Source organism: Oryctolagus cuniculus, chromosome 4 (genome assembly GCF_964237555.1).
Source record: "Oryctolagus cuniculus chromosome 4, mOryCun1.1, whole genome shotgun sequence".
Classification (NCBI taxonomy): domain Eukaryota; kingdom Metazoa; phylum Chordata; class Mammalia; order Lagomorpha; family Leporidae; genus Oryctolagus; species Oryctolagus cuniculus.
The window spans coordinates 20,861,949-20,870,254 of record NC_091435.1 but is presented as its reverse complement, the minus strand read 5'-3'; the positions used below and the strand labels follow the sequence as shown (position 1 = coordinate 20,870,254).

At 37.8% G+C, this 8,306-nt stretch overlaps 1 pseudogene; it reads right to left on the bottom strand.

Annotated features, from left to right (window-relative positions):
• Positions 1–592: 592 nt before the first annotated feature.
• Positions 593–1,287, bottom strand: LOC100356472 (small ribosomal subunit protein eS7-like; annotated as a pseudogene).
• Positions 1,288–8,306: the final 7,019 nt, after the last annotated feature.

Sequence of the window (8,306 nt, the reverse complement as noted above, 5' to 3'; positions counted from 1 at the left end):
TTTGAGATGTCTACAGCCAACATTGGAGTGCCTGGGTTTAAGTCTGGCTCTGCTCTAGATCCCAGCTTTCTGTTAATTCATACTCTGGAAAACAGAAAGGAAACAAGCGTTGACTCAAGTGGTTAGGCCCTTGCCACAACATGGAAGAAGACCCCAACTGAATTCCTGGCTGCCAGCTTCAACCTGGCTCAGTCCCAGCTGTTGTAGGCATTTGAAGAGTGAACAAGCAGATGGGAATATTCTCTCTCTCTCTCTCTCTCTCTCTCTCTCCCCCCACTTTCTAATGCACACACACTCTCACTCTCATTCTCCTCCTTTTGTTTCAAACACATAGATTTAAAACATAATTAATGACCTCTAACTTAAGAAAAAATCTTCACATTGTCAATGCTATCAAGACATGAAGAGACTAAAGAGAAACTGAGGAGGAAAATACATACTATTCGTTACTTGGGGTGACTTCTCCAACTGAGACTTGAACTCCATGAAAAATCCAAATTCACTGATGCAGATCCATGACCTATAATCAGGCAACTAGTTGAAATGTTGAAAAAAATAAAGATGTTCCTTTCCTCTCTCCTTCAATTATGGGTTTGTTTTTTTTGTTTTTTGTTTTTTGTTTTTTGTTTTTTTTTTTTACCGTGAAGCATCTTTTATTTAGTCATTTTTGTTTACAACTGGAACTCTGGGAACTCAAAATTAACATCCTTGCCTGTGAGCTTCTTATACACACCAGAGAAAGTTTCCACCTTGTGTTCCACGTTATTCTGCTGTGCTTTGTCCAGATGGACCTTTATGAGCCGGCTGCCATCCAGTTTCACACGGATTCTCTTGCCCACGATTTCACTTGGGAAGACTAAGTCCTCAAGGATTGCATCGTGCACGGCTGTCAGAGTGCGGCTCCTAGGGCGCTTCTGCTTATTTTTCCTACGGCTTTTTCAAGTTGGCTTAGGCAGAATCCTCCTCTGAGCAATAAAGACAATGTGCTTCCCGCTAAACTTTTTCTCCAGCTCACGAACTAGCCGGACTTGAATTTTCTGGAAGGATTTTAGTTGAGGAACGGGAACAAAGATGATGATAGCTTTCCGGCCACCGCCAACTTCGATTTCCTTGGCAGCCGTGATGTTCAGCTCCCTTAGTTGAGCCTTGAGGTCTGAGTTCATCTCCAGCTCCAGGAGCGCCTGGGAGATCCCCGACTCGAACTCATCCAGCTTTTCACCGTTGGGCTTCACGATCTTGGCGCTCGAGCTGAACATGGCTTCTCCTGGTTGAGCGCCGGCTGAGGAAGAGTCAATTATGGTTTTTTTAAAATTTTTTTCTTTTATTTAAGTTGTGCAAATTTCATTTATTTCATATATACAAATTTGGGAACATAGTGATACTTTCCATCCTACTCTTTCTCCCACCTATCCTCCTCCTTCTTCTCCTATCCCATCTCATAATATTTACAATGACCAACTTTCAGTTTACTTTATACTCATCAGATTAACCCTACACTAAGTAAAAAGTTCAACAAATAATAATAAGAAGAAAAAAACACTGTTCCTCAAAGGTAGAGTTAAGGGCTGTAAGAAAGCATTGATGCTCACAATGTCAACTTCACTCCTATACATGACATTTTGGTGCTGTATTAGTTACCACAGATCAGGGGAAATATTTCGTATTTGTCTTCTTGGGACCAGCTTATTTCACTGAGTATAATGCTTTCAAGTTGCATCCATTTTGTTGAAAAGACAAAAGTTTATTAATTTTAAAGTTGAGTAATATATATACATATATATATATATAAATATACACACACACACGCAAACAATGATTTATTATCCAGTTATCAGGTGATGGACATCTCAGTTGATTCCATATCTTAGGTATTGTGAATTGAGTTGTAATAAACATGCAGTTACAAATAAATCTGCTGATTTCATTTTTCCTTGTTGAATTCCCAGAAGAGGTATTGCTGAATCATATAGTAGATCTATTTTCAGATTCTGAGGTATTTCCATACTATCTTCTATAATGACTGCACAAATTTACATACTTACCAACAGTGGATTAGTGTACTTTTCCCCCCACATCCTTGCCAGCATTTATTATTTATTGATTTCTGTATGAGAGCCGTACTAACAGGGATGAGGTGAAACTTCATTGTGATTTTGATTTGTATTTCCCTGATGGCTAGTAATCCTGAGAATTTTTTCATGTGTCTGTTACCATATGAATTTGCTGTTTTGAAAAATGCCTGTTCGAGTCCTTTGAACATTTCTTAACTGGATTGTTTTGTTGTTGTTGAGTTTCCTGAGCTTTTTAGATATTCTAGATATTAATCCTTCATCAGTTTCATGGTTTGCAAATATTTCCTCCCATTCTTGTGGTTGTATCTTCACTTTCATGTGTGTTTCACCGCAAGGAAGAAGTTTCTAAGCTGGTGCAATTCCATTTTTCTATTTAGGCTTTGATTGATTGTGCTTTTGTGATCTTTTCCAAAGAGGCTTTGCCAATGTCAATGTCTTAAAGAATTTTCTCAAAGTTCTCCTCTAGTAATTTGTTGGTATTGGGTCAGAGATTTAAACCCATGACCAATTTTGAGTGGATTTTTCTGTAAGGTGTAAGGTAGGGGCTTTGTTTTATACTCCTGGATGTGGAGATCCAATTTTCCCAGCACCATTTATTGAAGAGGCAATCCTTTCACCACAGATTAAATTTAGCTTTTTCGTCAAAGATAAGTTGGTTATCGATATGTGGATTGCTTTCAGGAGTTTCTATTTTGTTCCAATGGTCTACATGTCTATTTTTGTGCAGTACTAGAATGTTTTGATTGTAATTGCACTTTAGTGTTTCTCGAATTCTGATATTGTGATGCCTCTGGCATTGTTTTTGCTGTGTAATATTACTTTAGCTATTTGATATGGTTCCATATCAATTTTAGTATCACTTTTCCTAGATCTGAGATGAATGTCCTTGGTATTTTGATAGGGATTGCATTGAATCTGTCAATTGTTGTGGTAATATGGACTTTTAATGATACTAATAATTCCAGTCCACAAACATGGAAGGCTTTTCTATTTTTGTGTCTTCTGTTTCTTTCTTCAATGTTTTGTAATTTTCTTTTTTTTATTTTTTTTTTTATTTTTAACTTTTATTTAATGAATATAAATTTCCAAAGTACAGCTTATGGATTACAATGGTTTCCGCCCCCCATAACGTCCCTCCCACCCGCAACCCTCCCCTTTCTCACTCCCTCTCCCCTTCCATTCACATCAAGATTCATTTTCATTTCTCTTTATATACAGAAGATCAATTTAGTATACATTAAATAAAGATTTCAACAGTTTGCTCCCACACAGAAAAATAAACTGAAAAATACTGTTTGAGTACTAGTTATAGCATTAAATCTCAATGTACAGCACACTAAGGACAAAGATCCTACATGAGGAGTAAGTGCACAGTGACTCGTGTTGTTGACTTAACAAATTGACACTCTTGTTTATGGCATCAGTAATCACCCTAGGCTCTTGTCATGAGCTGCCAAGGCTATGGAAGCCCCCTGAGTTCACCGACTCTGATCCTATTTAGACAAGGTCGTAGTCAAAGTGGAAGTTCTCTCCTCCCTTCAGAGAAACGTACCTCCTTCTTTGATGACACATTCTTTCCACTGGGATCTCACTCGCAGAGATCTTTCATTTAGGTTTTTTTTTTTTTTTCCCCCAGAGTGTCTTGGCTTTCCATGCCTGAAATACTCTCATGGGCTTTTCAGCAGGATCCGCATGCCTTATGGGCTGATTCTGAGGCCAGAGTGCTGTTTAGGACATCTGCCATTCTATGAGTCTGCTGTGTATCTCACTTCCCATGTTGGATCATTCTCTCCCTTTTTTATTCTATCAGCTGGTATTTGCAGACACTAGTCTTCTCTATGTGATTCCTTTGGTTCTTAGTCCTATCATTATGATCAATTGTGAACAGAAATTGATCACTGGGACTAGTGACATGGCATTGGTACATGTCACCTTGATGGGATTGAATTGGAATCCCCTGGTATGTTTCCAACTCTACCGTTTGAGGTAAGTCAGCTTGAGCATGTCCCAAATTGCACATCTCTTCCCTCTCTTATTCCCACTCTTATATTTAACAGTGATCACTTTTCAGTTAAGTTTCAGCACTTAAGAATAATTGTGTGTTGATTACAGTATTCAACCAAAAGTATTAAGTAGAACAAAGAAAAAAATACTAAGAGGGATAACATATTAAGTTGTTCATCAACAGTCACGGTGAGGGCTGATCAAGTCACCATTTCTCATAGTGTTCATTTCACTTTAACAGGTTTCCTTTCTGGTGCTCAGTTAGTTGTCACCTATCAAGGAGAACAAGTGGTATTTGTCCCTATGGGGTTGGCTTATTTCACTCTGCATAATGTTTTCCAAATTCCTAACAGGGATCACTTTTCAGTTAAAATTTAAACACCTAAGAATAATTGTGTGTTAATTACAGGGTTCAACCAATGGTACTAGAACAAAAAAATACTAAAATGGATAAAGTATTACATTGTACATCAACCGTCAGGACAAGAGCTGATCAAGTCACTGTTTCTCATAGTGTCCATTTCACTTCAACAAGTTTCCCCTTTGGTGCTCAGTTAGTTGTTGCTGATCAGGGAGAACATATGATATTTGTCCCTTTGGGACTGGCTTAATTCACTCAGCATGATGTTTTCCAAATTCCTCCATCTTGTGGCAAATGACCGGGTTTCGTTGTTTTTGACTGCTGTATAGTATTCTATAGAGTACATGTCCCAAAATTTCTTTATCCAGTCTACTGTTGATGGGCATTTGGGTTGGTTCCAGGTCTTAGCTAATGTGAATTGAGCTGCAATAAACATTAATGTGCAGACATCTTTTTTGTTCGTCAATTTCATTTCCTTTGGGTAAATTCCAAGGAGTGGGATGGCTGGGTTGAATGGTAGGGTTATATTCAGGTTTCTGAGGAATCTCCAAACTGACTTCCATAGTGGCTTAACCAGTTTGCATTCCCACCAACAGTGGGTTAGTGTCCCTTTTTCCCCACATCCTCTCCAGCATCTATTGTTGGTAGATTTCTGAATGTGAGCCATTCTAACTGGGGTGAGGTGGAACCTCATTGTGGTTTTGATTTGCATTTCCCTGATTGCTAGTGATCTTGAACATTTTTCATGTGTCTGTTGGCCATTTGGATTTCCTCTTTTGAAAAATGTCTATTGAGGTCCTTGGCCCATCTCTTAAGTGGGTTGTTGGTTTTGACGTTGTGGAGTTTCTTGAATTCTTTGTAGATTCTGGTTATCAACCCTTTATCAGTTGCATAGTTTGCAAATATATTTTCCCATTCTGTCGGTTGCCTCTTCACTTTCCTGACTGTTTCTTTTGCAGTACAGAAACTTCTCAATTTGATGCAATCCCAAATGTTAATTTTGGCTTTGACTGCCTGGGCTTCTGGGGTGTTTTCCAAGATGTCATTGCCGGTACCTATATCTTGCAGGGTTTTTCCAATGCTCTCTAATAATTTGATGGTGTCAGGTCATAGATTTAGGTCTTTAATCCATGTTGAGTGAATATTTGTGTAAGGTGAAAGGTAGGGGTCTTGCTTCATGATTCTGCATGTGGAAATCCATTTTTTCCAGCACCATTTATTGAATAGACTGTCCTTACTCCAGGGATTGGTTTTGGATCCTTGATCAAATCTGAGTTGGCTGTAGCTGTTTGGATTGATTTCTGGTTTTTCAATTCTTTTCCATTGGTCTATCCATCTGTTTTTGTACCAGTACCATGCTGTTTTGATTACAACTGCCCTGTAGTATGTCCTGAAATCTGGTATTGTGATGCCTCCGGCTTTGTTTTTGTTGTACAAGATTGCTTTAGCTATTCGAGGTCTCCTGTGTCTCCATATGAATTTCAGCACCATTTTCTCCAGATCTGAGAAGAAGGTCTTCGGTATCTTGATTGGTATTGCATTGAATCTATAAATTGCTTTGGGGAGAATGGACATTTTGATGATATTGATTCTTCCAATCCATGAGCATGGAAGATTTTTCCATTTCTTGGTATCCTCTTCTATTTCTTTCTTTAAGGTTTTGTAATTTTCATCATAGAGATCCATAACGTCCTTGGTTAAGTTTATTCCAAGGTATTTGATTGTTTTTGTAGCTATTGTGAATGGGATGATCTTAGAAGTTCTTCCTCAGCCCTGGCATTACTTGTGTATACAAAGGCTGTTGATTTTTGTGCATTGATTTTATACCCTGCTACTTTGCCAAAATCTTCTATGAGTTCCAATAGTCTCTTAGTAGAGTTCTTTGGGTCCCCTAAATAAAGAATCATATCATCTGCAAAGAGGGATAGTTTGAGTTCTTCCTTCCCAATTTGTATCCCTTGAATTTCTTTTTCTTGCCTAATAGCTCTAGCTAGAACTTCCAGAACTATATTGAATAGCAGTGGTGAGAGTGGGCATCCCTGTCTGGTACCAGATCTCAGTGGAAATGCTTCCAACTTTTCCCCATTCAATAGGATGTTGGCTGTGGGTTTTTCATAGATTGCTTTGATTGCATTGAGGAATGTTCCTTCCAAACCCAGTTTGCTTAGAGTTTTCATCATTAAAGTGTGTTGTATTTTGTCAAATGCTTTTTCTGCATCTATTGAGATAATCATATGGTTTTTATTCTGCAGTCTGTTAATGTGGTGTATCACATTGATTGTTTTGCACACATTGAACCATCCCTGCATACTAGGGATAAATCCCACTTGGTCTGGGTGGATGATCTTTCTGATGTGTTGTTGCATTCTATTGGCGAGAATTTTATTGAGGACTTTTGCATCTATGTTCATCAGGGATATTGGTCTGTAGTTCTCTTTCAATGCTGCATCTTTTTCCAGCTTAGGAATTAAGGTGATGCTGGCTTCATAGAAAGAATTTGGGAGGACTCCCTCTTTTTCAATTATTCTGAATAGTTTGAGAAGAATTGGAGTCAGTTCTTCTTTAAATGTCTGGTAGAATTCAGCAGGGAATCCATCTGGTCCTGGGCTTTTCTTTGTTGGGAGGGCCTTTATTACTGTTTCAATTTCTGTCTCAGTTATGGGTCTGTTTAGGTTTTCTATGTCTTCCTGGTTCAATTTAGGTAGGTTGCATGTGTCCAGGAATCTATCCATTTCTGATAGGTTTCCCTGTTTGCTGGCATACAAGTCCTTGTAGTAATTTCTGATGATTCTTTTTATTTCTGTAGTGTCTGTTGTTACATTTCCGTTTTTATCCCGGATTTTATTGATTTGGGTCTTTTCCCTTCTTTTTTTAGTTAGTTGGGCCAATGGGGTGTCAATTTTGTTTATTTTTTCAAAAAACCAGCTCCTCGTTTGGCTGATTTTTTGGAATGTTTTTCTTGATTCAATCCTGTTGATTTCTTCTCTGATTTTAATTATTTCTCTTCTCCTACTAGATTTGGGTCTGGTTTGCTGTAGATTTTCTAGATCCTTGAGGTGAATTGAAAGCTCATGTATTTGGTGCCTTTCCAATTTCTTGATTTAGGCACCTATTGACATAAACTTTCTCTTAACACTGCTTTTGCTGCGTCCCATAAGTTTTGGTATGTTGTGCTGTTATCCTCATTTACTTCCAGAAAATTGTTGATTTCTCTTTTAATTTCTTCTATGACCCATTGTTCATTCAGGAGCATGTTGTTCAATCTCCATGTGTTTGTGTATGCTCTAGGGATTCCTGAGTTGCTAATTTCCAACTTCATTCCTTTATAGCCTGAGAAGCTGCATGGTATGATTCTAATTCTTTTGAATTTGCTGAGACTTGGTTTATAGCCTAGTATTGGTCAATCCTAGAGAAGGTTCCATGTACTGCTGAGAAGAATGTAAAATCTTTAGCTGTAGGATTGAAAGTTCTGTATATATCTGTTAGATCCATTTGGGCTATAGTGTCATTTAAATCTACTGTCTCCTTGTTGATCTTCTGTCCTGTTGATCTGTCTGTTTCTGAGAGTGGAGTATTGAAGTTTTTCAACATAGAGATCTTTCACTTTATTGGGTAAATGTGTTCCAAGAAATTTGACTTTTTCTATAGCAGTTGTGAATGGGATTGATCTTAGAAGTTCAGTATAAGCTAAGGTATTGTCTGTGTATAAAAACGCTATTGATTTTTTTGTGTTAATTTTATATCCTGCCATTTTATCAAAGTCTTTTATGAGTTCCAATAGTCTGCTAGTTGAGTCTTTGGTTCCCCTATATGTAGAATCATGTCATCTACAAATGGTAATCGTTTTATTTCCTCCTTTCCAATTTGTA